This window comes from Mastigoproctus giganteus, chromosome 14 (assembly GCF_048544385.1).
Source record: "Mastigoproctus giganteus isolate SK-2022 chromosome 14, ASM4854438v1, whole genome shotgun sequence".
NCBI classification, from domain to species: domain Eukaryota; kingdom Metazoa; phylum Arthropoda; class Arachnida; order Uropygi; family Thelyphonidae; genus Mastigoproctus; species Mastigoproctus giganteus.
In genome coordinates, this window is record NC_143588.1 from 85,400,491 (window position 1) to 85,419,297 (window position 18,807).

General features: G+C 39.5%; 1 protein-coding gene across 1 annotated transcript in view; it reads right to left on the minus strand.

The window, feature by feature from the left end:
* The window catches only part of LOC150075312 (trypsin-1-like), a 54,160-nt gene extending 51,385 nt beyond the window's left edge, over positions 1-2,775 (minus strand). The window contains exon 1 of the mRNA XM_090388706.1: positions 2,604-2,775. The gene's annotated coding sequence lies outside the window, so the exon portion shown is untranslated. The remainder of the gene's footprint in view (positions 1-2,603) is intronic.
* Positions 2,776-18,807: the final 16,032 nt, after the last annotated feature.

The following is an 18,807-nucleotide window of genomic DNA, read 5'->3' on the forward strand; positions in this document are numbered from 1 at the left end:
CTATCTCCCATAAGGCAATAGGGAGGTTGAAGGTTCATAATAAGATCGCTTAATTCCGATCTGGAGAGAGGAATATTTGATGGAAGATAAAGGGACGAGATTGTGATACAAATTCCAATGGCTATTCTCACTGCTACTGCTTCTAAGTTGGTTTTTAATGTTGTTTGCTTATCTGGTATATTACTATTCACCAAAATTGCCACTCCTCCTTTGGCAGTTCTGTTATCATTTCTTTCTCTCCGGAAAAGTGTATAATTTTGAAAAGTGGGTGAAGATTGAAGTGTTAGATGGGTCTCCTGAAGGCAAATGCAGGCCGGTTTATACTGCTGAATAATATCTTTTATTTCATCCAATTTTCCACGTAAACCACGACAGTTCCATTGTATAATAATATGTTGCATTATTTAGGTCTCGGAACGATTTGTTGAATCTGACTGCGCTTTTGAGTTTTTTCGTTTATCATATTTGGGTCTGTCTTTTTTTCTGAAAATTATGACGAGGTGTATCAATATCTTCTGCAGGGTGTATTCTAGTACATTCTCTCTCTGTTCATCAGTATCCATTTCGTCTATGTTTGTTTGTTTCTGTTCACATAGTGTACTAGATGCTGTTTGCTTTGTTTTTGAAGATGTTACTTCTGATTTCTGCTTTCCAGGCACGGAAGTATCACGCTCTTTAGCACTGGATGTTTCTTGGAAGCTGTTTTTTGTCATTGATATTACTTTACTCCAGTCTATAATTTGATTTAGAGGTATTACTACCTCCGTTTGAGTGGCTATAGTTTGCTGTCGTTTCACTGCTGAAGCATAGGAACGTGAAGGTTTGGTTGCAAGTATCTGTTTTCTTGCTTCCGGATAAGACACTTTATTTTCTACTTTGTATTTTTTAATTTGCTTTCCCAATACCCACATTTCGCATGTCTTCGAAAAAGCAGGATGATTTCCGTGACAGTTTGGACAGAGTGGTGTAGAGGATGTGCAGTTTGCTTGATTGTGTTCTTTCGATCCACAGAGTGGACAGATGGGATCACTGCGACATGTCGCCTGAGAGTGTCCGTATCGCTGACAGTTGTAACACCTTATTGGATTTGGTATATATGGTCGCATTTTGCAATTTAAATACCCTGCTTTAACTGAGTGGGGAAGAGAAGGATTGTTAAAGGTGAGAATTACTGATCGGGTTCGAACGAGAATTCTGTCTTTCTTCATCATCATTATCCTCCTAACATGTATCACTTATTGTTCTGTTAACTCGCGCAGTAATTCTTCCTCTGAAACAGTCAAAAGGTCCCATTCGGTAATAACACCTTTCGATGTATTCAGGGAATTATGTGGGGTAAATTTCAACTGGCAGTCCTGCAAAAGTTTTCGTTTTTAGCAATTTCTCAGATTGATGACTTAGTGAGGTTTCTACTAAGAGATCACCTGATTGTAATCGTTTTATCATTTTTGGTGATCCCACCATGGGCTCTATAGTCTTCTGAACTAAGAAAGGCGGATAATTTCCCAACCGGTTGTGTTGATAACGAATGTATCACCAAAAGAAAGGAACAGTAGGCTGAGAGCTGTTTATTTTCATTCTCTTAGCCTGAGACATATTCAGCTGTAAGTCATCAGATTTATTGGAGTTAACTTTCTCCAATCTTGTGTTGTTAGTTTTTTGGTCCATTTTAAACTACTTTTAGTCCTGGGTGATGTCTTTTCACCCAGGTCCAGCCCCGCCACGGGGAGGTAGGAGTAGTGCCACCAAGTGACCAAGCGAGTAAAATGGAAGGTTAGTACACAGAAAAATTAAGAAAGGTTACTTTCCTTTGTGAAACTTCTTCCTTATGCTTTAAGAAAGAGAACTCTTATTAGATATTTGAATAACGGAAGAAAAAACGTGTGAACTCAAAGGGAAAAGCTTATCCCTCTAATATAATCGCAGTAGAAGTCGCAGGGAAGATCGCTTGGCACCCGGGACCCTGTTATTTGTAAAATAGATATGAAAAAACCACCACAAAGTTGTCACATGATAAATTATGCTGATCATAATTGCTTTTTCTTGGCAGCTTTGGAGCCAGAAGAAAACAGGAGCTCTTTCTATAGCTTAAATTTAATACCTAAATTAAATAAATAAATTGAATGAAAAGTTAATCATGCGATAGGGAATACTTGTAATACATATAACCAATGAAAGCATTGCAATAAAATTATGCAATGGCACAAACCTGCGCGTAATTGTTTTAATCGGTAACAATTTTAAATAGGAAATGCAAATAACGGATTTTCAATCGTTTGGGGAGATTTCAACCGAAATTTCCCCCACAGTACATTGATTATTCCCTAATACACCTTCTTTCCTAAATTCGTGGTTCGCTAGTGCAATCATTACTCATCTAACAACCCACAGGGCTTACTTATTGTTATAGTTATTTCTATATAACTTGTTTCTTTGAACTAATTGCTCCACCATCCCTAATTCTAACGACACCCGTGGAGCATTTACTAAGTACGAAACAGGTGGGGCATTTACTAAGTATATGATCTTGGGGTTAAACGAGCTTTCCAAGGAGATTCTAAGAACACTTACTTGAGCTGCCCTACAAATAAAGATTTACTTACGTGGTTTCGCATGCACATCCATAGGACACTTGTCATCCTACCCTCTTCCTTGTATCCCGAGAATCATCAACTAAACGGTACAGTGCATACCCCAGACGCAAGCACTCGTGTATCACGTGACCTCAAGAAATTAGGTTACGGCCATGCTCGTGCCCCAATCGGTCAAATGCTTGCCATTTGCAGATTTTTTTCTTTTCTATTTTTTCCCAGTGATTGCGTTCTTCCTACTTCTCTTCTTCGGCGGCCGGATATCGTGGAAATCCCCTCAGGATCCAGGTCACTCGCCCAGCTCCCCAGCTGGTTTGTTGTTGACTCCCCGGAGCCGTTCTTCCGTAACTTGTGACACAGTGCACTACAGTACGTTTATAGAATCGACGGAAACAACGCAGCAGGAAGTGAAACCAAAATTGCTTGTTTCTGCTGTACTATCTTACAGAGCATACTCACATTCCACAGATTATGTCACGAAATGTTCAAGCACGTCATAATTTGTGTTTCTGCTACCGCACAATTTCTTTCGTTTTACTGTTTGAGATGTTCTGAGATGGCGTGATCGTAAAAAAACAGAAAATGAATTGCAAACGTTGCTTCCGGACATGTCTGTCAGCAGTCAGATGGTTAATTGTATACTGGGACACAGCTAATAATAGTAGAGCGCCGTCTACTAAATGAACTTTTATTGTTGATACCAAATATCAGACGCTTGGAGGATAAACTGATCCTGCTTCACTTTTCGAACTGCACACATTCGATCAAGGTCAGTGGAATGAGAAGGCCAAAAGGGGAATGTGAAGTTTTCTCTCCATAACTTCCCCTCTTACATTTATTTACAGTGTATTGATTAACAGATTTTATTATGTAAAAGTCTATATTAGGTTAGATTAATACCAGAAATTTTGTTTGATGGGGAGGGAGCGCTCATACTTTCCAATATTTGTAGCTTTTACAAGAGTCGACATATCAAACGATTTTATAATATAAAGCAAAATATTCTTCGGGTGGTTTATCGCCCTCAGTCCCCCCCCCCCAACCGTGAGTGCATTTATGATATATGCAATGAATATAAATGTTTCGGGGCATAACAATACACTGAGTGATCACTGAATTATGACCACATAAATAATACATTGTTGGACCACTGTTCGCGCTGAGAACAGCCACTATTTGTCTAGGCATTGATTCCACTAGATGTGTGGAAACGTCTGTAGGGATTTGCAGCCATGCTTCCTGCAAGACTTTCCACAGTGTTGGAGTAGATGACGTCGCATATTCATACGCTTCACTTCCCATTCCAAAACATCCCACGGTGTCCAATTAGAGTGAGGTCAGGCGAATTTGAAGGCCAATCAAGTTGGATGATATATTTTGTGTGTTCCTCGAACGATCGTGCACAGTGCGGGCCACGACACGGCGTCTTGGAGGATCCCATCCCCAGGGACTCACATCTGGTGAGTATGGGCTTGGCAAACCCAGAGTGCTGAGCTGGATATCATCATTCTTTTGTTTCTTGGTGATTCCTCTCTGTCTCTCAGGGTAACTCGGGAATTTTTTTTTTTTTTTTGGCTAGTGCAGCATAAGCCTGAAGCTTCCTTGCATCACATGGCTAATAATAATAATAATAATAATAATAAAATTATTATAATAATTATTATTAAAATATTTTAATGGTAATATCAATAATTTTAATAATATTATTACAAAGGGAGTAATGGCCCAGTGGTTAAGACACTGGACTACCAGCCTGATCGACTCGGGTTCGAATCCCGTCTTGGTGGAAGCGGACGCGGCTCTATTACACTGAGAGACCGATATAATAACATTAAATGGTGATTTAAAGAAAAAACATCGCAAAAGTTACCCCATTGGACTTGGTCGGAGCGACGGCCGAGACAGATAGTGGTGCCATTTGGTGTCACTCGCGAGAACTAAAATAGATAAACCACTGGACATAAGCTAAATAGGTCCACCTCTTGGTAGTGGACATAAGCTAAATAGGTCTGGATGATGTCGCAGAGAAATATTATTCATACTACATCGAGTGTGTGCGCAGGATAAAGTCACCTGAATCAGGAGCCGTTCAGGAGCTGTTAAGGCAGAGGAGTCGAATTCTGTTAGATACACATCTAACAGAATTCCTTGTGGGCCCTAACAGAATTCCTTCGAATTGTTGGCCCTAACAGAATTCCTTCGAATTCTGTTAGGGCCAACAAGATACACAAATAAAATCCTGTGGAGAGTAACAGACCAATCGGCAAATAATGACACATTACCAATGGTGCAATGCTGGAGACTATCCTAGCCGTATACTGTGCTGCCATAGCAGCTAGGATTAATGGAAAAGAAACTAGAAACCAGCAGCAGAAGAACCGAAAACAGAAGGAACCACCAGCTTGGGAAAGAAGACTTCAGCAGAAGATAGAAGAACTCATACTACATCAAGTAATAAATTGATTGGAAAGGTGAAGAACATCCTCAAGAGAGACAGCGTTCATAGCAAACATGAAATCAGAGAATAGGAGGATACTTGGACACACTGAAGCAGAACCTCCTCGCACTCAGCAAGAAACTACGCAAATACAAAGAGAGCTCCCAGAGGGAAATAAACAACCGAATCTTCGATGAGGACCAAATAGCCTTCTACAGGAAACTGGGTGAAGATGAGAAAGCAGGAAACGGACCACCCGAGAAGAAGACAATCGAAGAGATCTGGGGAAATATCTGGAGCAGTTATTCCTAGCAAAGCACCCTGGATAGAAGTAGAACGGAAGAAAACCAAGGACATACAAGAGATTCGAGAGTGGGAGATTTGAAAAGAAGTAAAACAGTCGATCAGGAACACCCACATCTGGCGAACCCCAGGAATTGATAACATCCACAACTACTGGTACAAGAAGCTCACCTGCACACACCCAGCAGAGCAGTTCACTCGAATGATAAGGCACCCGGAGGCATTTGAAAAGAAGTAAAACAGTCGATCAGGAACACCCACATCTGGCGAACCCCAGGAATTGATAACATCCACAACTACTGGTACAAGAAGCTCACCTGCACACACCCAGCAGAGCAGTTCACTCGAATGATAAGGCACCCGGAGGCAATCCCGAAGTTTCTCACCGAAGGAGTCACATATCTGAAGCCTAAAGATGAAGATACAAGAAACCTGGCGAAATACAGACCAATCATACAGGCCTCCCAACGATGTACAAGATCCTGACCAGCTGCATAACCAAGAAGATATCAGACCACTTAGAGAGTCGGAACATAATGGCCAAAGAGCAGAAAGGATGCAAGGAGCAATTAACCATAGATGCCGCAGTTATGGAGCAAGCCTACAAGAAGCACCGCAACCTATACACAGCCTACATCGATTACCGCAAGGCTCCGTAACACATAGCTGGCTAATAGAGACCAAAGAAGATCTACAAGATCAATCCAATAGTGACAAACTTCCTAGGAGCAACAATGGCGAAATGGAGTACCACCATTAAGGTCGCGAACATCGCAACCAGGCCAATCCCCATTAGAAGAGGAATCTTTCAGAGCCCACTAGCACTTAATCCGCTATCCACCATGCTTAACGGCAGCAAGGATGGATATAACCTCAAAGAAGGAAGAAAGAACCTGTACACCCTCACCCACTTGATGTACATTAGTATTAGTATTAGTATTAGTAACGGCCGTATGGTGCAAGAAAGCCTATGGCTTATGCTGCACCAGCCAAAAAAAAAAAAAAAAAAAAAAAATCCGAACAAAACAATGATAAAAACAAAAATTAAATAAATAAATAATAATAATTAATAAATAAATAATAATAATTAATAAATAAATAAAAATAATAAAATGAAATTAAAAATTAAATAAAAAGGAAATTAATCCTATCATCCTATGCGCTTCCCTTACCCGAAAGTACTATCCAGATGACCTTTGAATTTCCCCAAACTGTCGGCCTCTACCACCCATGAAGGCAACTTATTCCAGTAATTTATAACTCGCTGGCTAAAATAAAACTTCCTGCAGTCCAATCTAAACATTTCCCCGCGTAACTTGAATTTATGTCCCCTAGTTCTAGCATCATTTATAATCTTGAAAATTTTGTCCTCATTCATTTTACTGATGCCTCTCAGAGCCTTAAACACCTCAATCAAATCTCCTCTAAGGTGTCTAGTTTCTAAACTCTGCAACCCACATATTCGAAGTCTTTCTTCATAAGGACGCCCTTTTGCCGATCTCACCAGGCGAGTTACCCTTCTTTGCACCCTTTCAAGAAGCTCGATGTCTTTCTTTAGGTGCGGTCTCCATACTTGAACACAGTATTCCAAGTGTGGTCTAACATAGGCCTTATATAATGGGATTATCACGTCCCTATCTCTACTTGCAAAAGTTCGATAGATCATCGATAGGACACCATGGGCCTTCCTTGCAACCTGTTTACAATGCTCAGAGAATTTCATGTCTGACCGTATCGTAACACCCAAGTCCCTTTCCTCCAGTACTGGGTTTAGTTGAACTCCACCAAGTGAATAAGTTATTTTGGGATTACTGTTTCCCAGGTGTAATACCTTACACTTTGTTGGATTAAAGCATGGATGACATCAAGCTCTATGTGGCAACCGAGAAGCAACTACTCCGGATCACCGAAGAATTCAGCAAGGACATCAGGATGGAATTTGGTCTAGACAAATGCAAGACCCACACACTGCACCAGGAAAAATTAGTTGGCCGAAACTACCAGCTGCTGGCTGGTAAAGAGATCGAAGCTATGACAGAAGGAGAGACCTACAAATACCTAGGGATAATTCAGGCTCAGAAGTTAGAGCACAAGGAAATCAAGAAGTGCCTGACCGAAAAATATTATCAGAGACTCAGAAGCCTGCTGAAAGCAAAATTGAACGGAGACAACACCGTTAAAGCCATAAACACCTATGCAGCTCCGGTACTAACATACACCTTCGGGGTTATAGATTTGACTAACACCGAGCTAGAAGATATTATGCGAAAGACAAGGACAATAATGACCAAGAGCCGCCAACACCACCTGAAATCAGCAGTGGAGAGACTAACAATAGCTCTGAGAGGGTGGAAGGGGCCTGATAGACCTGATAGAGCAACAGAAAACAGCATAGTTAACCTGAAGGATTACCTCGAGAGCAACATAGCACCACTCCACCAGGTTATAAGGAAGGTAGATAAGTGGTATACCCCACTCAACCTAAGCGAGGAACCCCCACCCACCCAGATGGCACAAGAAACGAAGTTAGAAAGATGGGCAAAGAAGACACTCCATGGCAGACACTACAATGACCTCCTTCAAGATCGAATCGATAACATTGCTTCCAATGATGGGAAGCAATGCATTGCTTCCATACATTCTCACAAGCGGGGAAGAGCGTCCCGCTCTTCCCCGCTTGTGAGCCACACATTGGTAGCAATATATGACTTGTTGACATTAAATTGAATTTCTGTAGATTGTAATTTTAAAGTGACAAACGGGGAAGAGGAAAAGTAAAAAAATGTTGACTGGTTGGGGCACGTGTTTGGACTGATCTGGAAGGGAGTGTTAGAATTGTAGATGTAAAGTCAGAAGAACGATGCCCATGGAAGTATCTATAAAATGCAGAGGTTTTTTTGCCGGACGAAATCAAAGTTTCCGGGAGACAACTATGCAATCGCTGCCCGAGATCGACTAACTCGGTCATGGTGTGAAAAACAGCCCGTTAAATTTAAAGGGGAATATTCAGCTCTAAAAAATATTTAATGCTTGAATAAAAATTAGATATCACAGGCATTGTCTGGACCAGTGGGTTTCAACCAATTGGTCGCGATCTGTGGTGATGGTGAGGTGGCTTAAGATAGATGATTCAATCATGTTAAAATAAATGATTCAATCATGTTAAAATAAAATAAGGTCTGCCTCTGTGGATATCCATCCCTCGACAATGGGTATCCACAGAGGCAGACCGGGTCAAAAATTCTTACCTGGGAAAACTTTAAGGCCAAAATCACATCGGTCTCCGGCTCACCGGGGTTGTCCCGGTGAGCCGGAAACCGATGTGATTTTGGATGTCCATAATAAATTAAAAATATAAAATATCAAATCAAGGAAGTAATTAATCTTGTTATGAGTTGCAAGGGGACTGCGATTTTTTGGTCTGCTGTAAAAAAGGATTGGTAGTCGTAAAAGGTTGAGAAATACTGACCTATATTGAGACCCCTAACCCCTTATGTTCCATCATAAGAGATGACCAATAGTCTTAAGATAGATGATTCAATCATGTTAAAATAAATGTTTCAATCATGTTAAAATAAATGATTCAACTTAAGATAGATGATGAATCATTTATATGATGAATAAATTGTGATATGGATCAGAGGTGGCCAACGAGTCGATCGCGCATTTAATTTCGGTCGATCACGACGAATTTTAAATATACAGTCAGATTTCATTGTGCAATGAAATTTTTGAGATGGTAGATCGCGCCACATTTTGAAGGAAAAAAAGTAGATCGCATCACAAATTAAGTTGGCCACTCCTGATATAGATGATGAATAGATTTTTAAAAACCAAATGATTTTCTGAAACTACAGGATGTCATACTCTTAAAGTATCACTGTCCATGAGAAAGCGGAGATGGGAGAAATCCCAGGTGCCGTCCGACACGAACATACCTTATGTCCATGAGAAATACAGTTGTCTCCAGTGCGGAGTTTCGGAAACTCCTAAAATCTCTAAGCTAACATTTCTGAATAAAGTTGGACTTATGAGAACTTTGATGCTGGCAAGTTTCCGAGAGAGAGAGGAGGGATGGGGAAACTTTTCTATCCATTCCGAAGGCTGATTAACTTAGCTGCAGAGTGGGAAAAAAAAAAAAATTCCTCGCGTCATTGGCGGAATTCAAACTCGGACCTTCTTCCAGCAGGACGACTGAAGCGACCAACAATTTCACAATTGTACAAATGGGTTAAAATTCGTGGTAGTTATTTCAAATATGGGACTGTTGTCACCTTTCAAAAAATTTGATAGTAGTATCAAATAATGGCAGTGTAGATGTTACTCTTTGACGGATGCAAACATTTAGACCAAAATAATGTAATAGTTTGGACAGTAACGGCGATGAGATTTTGGTGTTCTGCGAAAAATAAAAGCTTTTTACACGGCCATTTTGTTTAGTAAGCACTTGTGAATGGGTTTAAAACAATATGTATAAAATATTTTTTACCCCAAAATTTAATGGATTCTCCCTTGTTCAAGTGCTTTAGCTTGAAAAGTTAGCTCCCTGATAATTGGTTTGTTTTGTCTGTTCTTGGCCACTCGCAGTCAAAAGAAGGGTATCATCTTATTTGTGAAGTGTTGGTGAGTAAAATGACTTAGTTTCAAGTTGACAGTTGGGGTGTAGCTCTTGATGTAAATGATTTCTAAAGCTGACTTTTGGTTGGAATTCTTTATATTTTTCAGTTATGGCGTCTATGGCTTTTCATATCTTGCACACCGTCAGCTTTGATATAATTAATTTGATTGTCCTCTCAAATACTTAATTGGGAAAGAAAATAGTTTCATTTTTGGACAGCTGGGCATCTGTACATAGTCAAGGGACAATTTTTGACTACTTCTTTGTGCTGGCTTGGATTTATTTCAGTTTTTCAGCTCTTGCCTTTCAATATACAAAGACATGAAAATATGCAGACATTTTGCCTTCTTCCTCCATTCAGACAGTAATGGCGTCAGTGGCGGGAAAGATTGGCTGGTTATCGCTACTGTAGGCTGCCATCTTCGATAGTGATGTTACTGTGTTACTATAAATTGTCATGGCTGCTATTGGTTTTGAGTAGGGACAATTTTTGACTACTTCTTTGTGCTGGCTTGGATTTATTTCAGTTTTTCAGCTCTTGCCTTTCAATATACAAAGACATGAAAATATGCAGACATTTTGCCTTCTTCCTCCATTCAGACAGTAATGGCGTCAGTGGCGGGAAAGATTGGCTGGATATCGCTACTGTAGGCTGCCATCTTCGATAGTGATGTTACTGTGTTACTATAAATTGTCATGGCTGCTATTGGTTTTGAGTAGGCTGGAAAACATCGTGCAGGTCGCCATATCCGGGACGACCAAACGGTCAGAACTCCTCTGACCGTTTGGTCGTCCCGGAGTATAAACAGAAAATTTATTTTTTTATTATATTGCCTGATTGTAACATAGATATTCAGCAATTCACAAAGTATTGGTTTTTAGTATGTATATTCAATATAATAGTTATTATTGTGTATACATGGCCTTGGTTGGTGCCCTAGGTTAGGCCTAGAGTGGTTTAGTATTGATTTTCTATGTTTTATTAATGCCTGTAGTACCAAATTGGGCTACTTTTGGGCAGATTCTTACCCCTTGCTGGAGAGAGAGTGTCCCGAGTAATGCCCAACAGAGTGATTCTTATATTTTTGTTAACCATATAAACTTCTTTATTTTTCAGAATTTTTATAGCGCCCTCTACCTGTTTGGTTAGGAGATATAGAATCACAAAATTGCTGTGATTTTATATTACCATACTGGTTTTCTTCCTGGTTTTAAGTTGTATTTTTATTGGGTTATTTTGTTCTGATTTACTGTTTAATTTTGCTAACTTAGGAAAAATGTCAGATGATAATGTTTCTCAGTCATCAATGCCAGGTGACGACTGTTTCCCCCGATGTTTTGGAGGCTAACTTGAACGAATTGCAGGAACCGTTCAAGAAATTTGTTGTTTTAATGGGATGGGAGTTTCCACTGTTGCATTCAGCACAAGAAGAGTTGAATAACACTGTAAATAGTCAAGGTGGTAATGTACTTGTAGCTGATACCTCGATATTGGACTTCATCTTTGCGTCAAAAAATAACCTTTTAGATGTTTTGAGGGATGGTGCACATGTTACCTCTTCTATGATTATAGAGGTTAGTCGAATCTGGAATTCAGTGGAGAGGTTGATGCTGGACCCAACGATAGAAAATAAGAAATTGAAAGCGAGGATAGATGAGAAAAACTTGCCTATGACTGTCCAGGTCCCTAGCTTTGTTAGTGTGACTGCCTCTAAAATAGGCACACAGGTCTCGGGTGATAAAGGGTTCAGTCTTGGATCCATTGTTGTTTTCTGTATTTATAAATGATATTGGTAATGGTATATCAGGCTAAATGCCCAAGTTTGCAGACGATACGAAGGTTGCAGGGTTGTTAATGACACTAATGACAGTACACTGCTGCAACAGGATCTAGAAAAGTTGAGCAGATGGGCTGAGAGGTGGCGATACGAAGGTTGCAGGGTTGTTAATGACACTAAAGACAGTACACTGCTGCAACAGGATCTAGAAAAGTTGAGCAGATGGGCTGAGAGGTGGCAAATGAAGTTTAACATTGACAAATGTAAAGCACTATATATGGGAAGCAATAATCCCAGAGTAACGTATCAACTATGTGGTACCACACTGACAGTGATAGAGAATGAAAAGGACCTGGGGGTAATTGTGCAAACAGATATGAAGTTTTCTGAGCAGAGCAGATGGACTGCAAGAGTAGCTTGGTGTCTTGTCAATTATACAGGAATTTTTCTAGCAGGGATAAGGAGGTGATTATCCCCTTGTATAAGGCCCTTGAGTTCTGTATACAGGTCTGGAGGCCTCATTTTAAGAAGGATTTTAGAGCTGTTGGAACGAGTACAGAGAAGGGCAACAAGATTAGTGAATGGAACAAAGGGTTGCTCTTACGAAGAAAGGCTTAAGTTTTGCAAAACACAGTGTCTGGAAACTAGACACCTGCGAGGTGATCTGATTGAGGTGTATAAAGCGTTGAATGGCTTGAGCATGCTCAATGCGGATGGGATTCTTCCTCTTGCTCAGAATAATCACCTGAGAGGGCATAAATTCAAATTGAAGAAAGACGGTTGTAGGATAGATTTCCGGAAATTTGTCTTTAGCCAGTGGGTAGTTGATTGGTGGAACAAACTTCATCTGTCCTTGTAGAAATTGATAGCTTAAATAGATTCAAGGCATAATTTGACAAACATTTGGAGCCAGTGGATGGGTGAAATAAGGGTATTTTTTTTTTTTTTTTTTTTTTTTGGCTGATGGTATATAAGCTTGCTTTCTTGCATCATGTGTTTTTGCTAGTGCTAAAATAGGCACACAGGTCTCGGGTGATAAAGGGCTTATGCCAAAGCATATAATGATTGTAAGGGCAGGACAGAGTAGTCACAGCAAAACTAGTGAAGAAGTGAGACAGGAAGTCTCAAAAATCTTTAAATCTGAGTTTAAACAGTTAAAAATAAGATCAGTGAGAAAGGTTCGTGAAAAAGGTATTTTGATAGAAACTGCGTCACAGAATGATTTAGGTAAGCTTAAAAGCTGTAATACATTTAAAGAAACTCAATCCTACATTAATAATTGATGACATCAATAAAGATATCTCTGACTTGGACTTATTAGATGATCTTATCTTTACGACAAAAACTTGTCTGATCATGGAATTACAGTAGAAGAATTTAAGCGCACAGTACAAATTAGATTTAAAATCAGGTCGCGGAATAAAAATAATCTTCACGGTATTATAGAAACGCCTGGTATTATTAGAAATTTCTTATGGGTTTGGATGTTAAGGTCTACTCAGGTTGGTCCGTGCATCCTGTCAAGGACTTTTTAATCGCTTCGCGATGTTTTAAGTGCTTAAACTACGGACATTCGTCCAAGAATTGTCATCAGGAACAAAGTACCTGCGGGCATTGTGGCTACCAAGGTCACCAAATTGGTGAGTGCCCAAAGAAGAAATCTACTGTCGTTTGTCCAAACTGTAGGTTGCGAAAGCGTAAGTCTGACCATTGTTATAGAGATATTAAGTGTCCAGAATTTATAAGAGCTCAGGAAGCCACTAAAGTTAGAACTGACTATGCTTAGTACACCAGTTAATAGATATAATATTAGTGAAAAGATCAAAATATTGCAATTGAATTGTCAGCATGCAATTGCAGTTATGGGTGATTAGTCAAAGCTCATTGTTGAGCCTAATATCAAACTTCTTGGTTTACAGGATGTATACACAATTAAAGGCATTATGAAAGGCTTAACTTCTCGTTGTAGAGTGATTCCATCAGTTGCAGAAACCACTAGAGGAGTTGAGGGTAAAAAACTAGAGTTTGGGCTGCTTTGGTGGCGGCAGATTCCAGGTTTACGGTCACTAGGATTGAGAGCCTCTGCACTACTCATTCTGTTTGTGCATGTTTGGACAGTACACTTGGACACATTTACTTGGTTTCCATGTGTGCACAGTGTAGCCAACACCATCAGACTATAGAGCCTTTCTCAACTATATAAACTTCTTAATCATACTGTCTGGCAAAAGAGTGCTTATTATGATGGACGCTAACGCTTCATCCAGTCTTTGGTCTGGTGACTGATCCAAAGGGAGAACTACTGGAAGAATTACTTAGAACTAACAATCTAACGTTGTGGAACTCATTGTCATCCACTCACTTTTGTTTCATCAGAGGGCCAGTCATTTATCCATATTACTATTTCAAACTGAACATTTGGGCAATGTGTTAATAACTGGGTGGTCCACATTTCGTGGGTTTCCAATGACCATAATGCTATAACTTTTGACATTGCTACCAATTGTGACTCGCGTTCCTTGAGATGTTCTTTTGATTTCCCTCGTGATAAAACTAAAGAGGCAGATTGGAATACTTTTGACACTAAATTACGTGAATACATTTCTCCAGACGACATTGGAAATATAGGGCGGTTAACTGCCAGTGCGCAGGAGGTGAAAGTACAAAAACTTATAACAAAGTTTGTGATGCCTCATTCCAAAGAAAAAGCGTAAGAAAAATTTTGTTGCCTGGTGGACCCAGGGACTCACATCTCAGAAAAAATTTAAAGACAGCTCGCAAAAATTATCAACGTGCTAAAAAAGGTAATAGATCTCGGGTGGAGATTGAGCGTCTCGAGGAACTGTATAAAACGGCAAGGAGAGCATACTTTAATAGTATCTACAAGGAAAATCTTTCAGCTTGGGATAGGTTAGTTGAATCTAAGCTTAAAGATCACCTTTGGGGTCTACCCTATTAATTGGTCTGTGAGAAAATACATCCAAGCGAAACCTTTTCCGTCTATTGTAACTACGGCTAATGTCGAAGCCCTTACTTAAGTCCGATTGTATCAAAGCTCTGCTTGATGGAATTGCTCATCAAGATGTTACGGTTCCTGAAAGTAACGAACAGACTATAATGAGACTTGAACATTTAACCTATATTGGCAACAGTTATGAGGATCCTTTCTCACAAATTGAAATTAAGAACGCAATAAACACACTGGAAGATAGAAAATGTCCCGGAGTTGACCTACTTGAAGTTGCTGTGTTGAAAAGGGTTTGGAAGGTCTCTCCTAAACTCATAATAAATATACTAAATACTTGTTTAAATGAGGGAGTTTTTCCAAAACCTTGGAAACTGGCAAATCTGAAACTGCTATTAAGGAATTCTGGCAAGCCGCTAAATGTACCTACTTCATATTCTCGGCAAGGTTATGGAGAAATTAATTGTAATAAGGTTTCAAAATTATTATTTGACTAAGGAATTAAATGCAAAAACGCAATTTGGTTTTTCAAAAGGAATGGCCACAATAAAATTAAAAAGATCATGGATTCAGTTTCTTCTTCAGTCTAAATATGTCCTCGGCCTCTTCGTGGACTTCAAAGGGGCCGTTGTCATCTTTTGGTGGCAAAGTATCCTGGTGAGGTTCTGGGAGGCTGGGGTCTCTGTTCCGACTTATTTCAAGTTACTTTAGTAATAGATTTGTTTCTGTTACTTCAGGTTATTGTTCTGTGACTAGACCTATCACTAGGGGCTACGTTCAGGGATCCGTTCTCGGCCCTGTTTGCTGGAACGTGGTCCTTGATGAGTGGCTATCTGTGGAAGGGATAAAGCTCTAAAAATTGCTTACCGCGATGACCTTGTTATGTTAATTTTTGGAGAATCTAGGCCAGAATTAGAAAACAGAGCTAATGATATATTGGATAACTTAAATTGTTGGTGTTTAACACATAAATTAAAAATTTCAATCCCTAAAACTAATCAGATGTTAAAAGATTACTTAAATTTAAATCGACCCCCCCCCCTAATTAACCTTAATGGTGAAGCAATTAAAATTACTCGTACTTATAAATATTTGGGAATTATGTTCGATGACCGCTAAATATGTATTACATAAGATCAAAGTGTTGACAGGTAAAATTTTGAGAATCACCTAAAATGTCTGGGGCCTTAAGCCCGCTACTCTCAAATTGTATTATACTTGTTTATTTTTACCAAAAACTTGTTATGCTGCTGGTGCCTGGGGCTCCAGAGAGAATCATTGTTCAGTTAGAAAGTACCTTTTGCAGTTGTAGCGCTTGTTTCTTTTGGCTGTATCTAGGGCCTGCAGAACGGTTGGGACAGTGGCTCTGCAGGTAGTAGTAGTAGGAGTAGTGGCATGTGACGCAAGAAAGCAAGTGTATGAGCTTATTTAGCATCAGCCAAAAAAAAAAAAAAAAAAATCAAACCATTCCCTCCAAATTCCTGTACAGTTCCTCCTTAAATTTATTCAACTTATCAACTCCACAACGACAAATGGAAGTTTGTTCCAGCAATTAACCACCCGCTGGCTAAAGGCAAATTTCTGCTCATCTATTCTACATCTGTCTTTTCTTAATTTGAATTTATGCCTTTTTTGGCTTTTTTAGCTGATGCTGCATAAGCTCATACACTTGCTTTCTTGCATCACATGCCACTACTACTACTACTACTACTACTACTACTATCTGCAGAGCCACGGTCCAAACCGTTCTGCAGGCCCTAGATATAGCCAAAAGAAAAAAGCGCTACACCTGAAAAAGGTACTTTCTAACTGAACAATTATGCCCCCTTAGGTTCGTAATCTGAACAAGTGGAAGGATCCCATCAGAATTCAGCGTGCTCAACCCATTCAAGGCCTTATAGACCTCAATCAGATCACCGCGCAGGTGCCTAGTCTCCAGCCACTGCAATTTCCAGAACTTAAGCCTCTCTTGGTAAGAGGATCCCTTCATTCCCCTCACCAGTCTTGTTGCCCTTCTCTGTACACGCTGAAGCAAATCGACACCCTTCCTAAAATGAGGCTTCCAGACCTGTACTCAAGGCGTGGCCTGACCATTGCCTTATACACAGGGACAATCACCTCCTTTTCCCTGCTAGCAAAATTCCTATATATCATTAATAAAACCCCATGACCTGCCCTGGCAGCCTGTCTGCATTGCTCAGAAAACTTCATATCTGACTGCACAATTACTCCCAGGTCTTTTTCATTTTCTACCACCTTAAGTGTAGTACTACACAGTTTGTACTTTTCTCTCGGGTTACTTCTACCCATATGCAGTCCTTTGCATTTGTCAAGATTAAACTTCAGTTGCCACTTCTTAGCTCATCTGCCCAAATTAACTAGATCCTGTTGCAGTAGCACACTGCCATTACTGTCATTAACAACCCTGCCAATCTTTGTATCATCTGCAAACTTCGACACTAAGCCTGATATACCTTCATCAATATCATTGATAAATATATAAAACAACAGTGGAACCAACACCGAACCCTGTGGGACTCCACGAATAACATTAGTCCACGAAGAGCAGCACTCATTGATTACCACCCTTTGTTTTCTCCCACTAACCATCCTTTTATCCATTGTAGTAACTTACCCTTAATACCATTCTGCTCCAATTTGTACAATAGTCTTCCATGCGCAACAGTGTCAAAAGCTTTCCTGAAATCCAAATATATGATATTAATATTATTTTTTGCATCCAGTTCCTTTGTAACCACATCATAATATCCTATCGAATTGGTCAGACAAGACTTTCCCTTAACAAACCCATGCTATTGCTGCAGTCTAGATGATCTTGATTTAATCAGTGACTCCAGACTCCACTATTTTACCCGGAACAGAAGTTAAACTAACTGGTCTGTAATTACTCGTGTCACCCTTCGATCCCCCTTTGTGAATTGGGGATACATTTGCACATCTCCAGTCCGTGAGAACCTCTCCTGAGTCCAAGGATGCTCTCATAATTATGGCTAAGGGTTTGCTTAGTTGCTTTGCCGCCTCCTTTAACAGGTTCTCTGTTGTAGGATACCAGTACAGTATGAGATAATTTTTCAGTACCTGCAGTATCTTCGTAGGAAACAGCTACTGTCTGGTGTGTGGAATTACTTTCTAAATCTCGATTCATGGGAAAAAGATGATATTGCTAGGCTTCGGAATGAATTTTTAAGGGATTGAATTTTTAATCAGAAAAAAAAAAAAAACTATATATATTATTATTATTATTATTATTATTATTATAATAATAATAATAATAATAATAATAATAATAATAATAATAATAATAATTTTTTTTTTTGGCTGGTGCAGCAAAAGCCTCAAGCCATATGGCTTGAGGCTTTTGCTGCACCAGCCAAAAAAAAAAAAAAAAAAATTGAGTTACCCCTGAGAGAGAGAGAGAGAGAGAGAGAGAGAGAGAGAGAGAGAGAGAGAGAAGAGGGAGGGGGGTCAGAAATAGAAGGGAATCACCAAGAAAGAGAAGCATGATGATATCCAGCTCAGGACCCTGGGTGTGCCAAGCCCATACTCACCAGATGTGAGCCCCTGGGGGTAAATATATATATATATATATATATATAGTGGCGGATTTAACTGTCATTTGCAGTACTCATTCTAGTATGTCAAAGTGTGGACGATTAAAAATGCCTAACATGGGTATTAATCATTTTGTTTCGTTTTTTGATTTGTAATCATGTTAAGAACGTGTACAGCCCATTAAAAAATTAGTCCAAGTGAGAATATGGCCTGCTCACAAAGAGTTCTGTTTACTTTATTTTCATGTACAACAGAATATTTGTATGGGTTTCACAGGCATGTATAATTTTAATTCTTTTTCTTTTTACGTATTGTCCATACGTGAAATTAAAGCCAGTTGTAGCACAGCGAAGTACTATTTCCTTTCTTTAATGCGCAAATATTCAGTACATTAAATTATGATTTTCTTGCCTACAGCTAGAGGGAGCTGTGCGTAATGTTTGAACACGTTGTGTAGTGATAGGGATGTCGCCGACTGGACGAAATATACGTGTCCAACCAATTTTATTTTTAGAAAATGTTAACATATAACAATTTTAAGA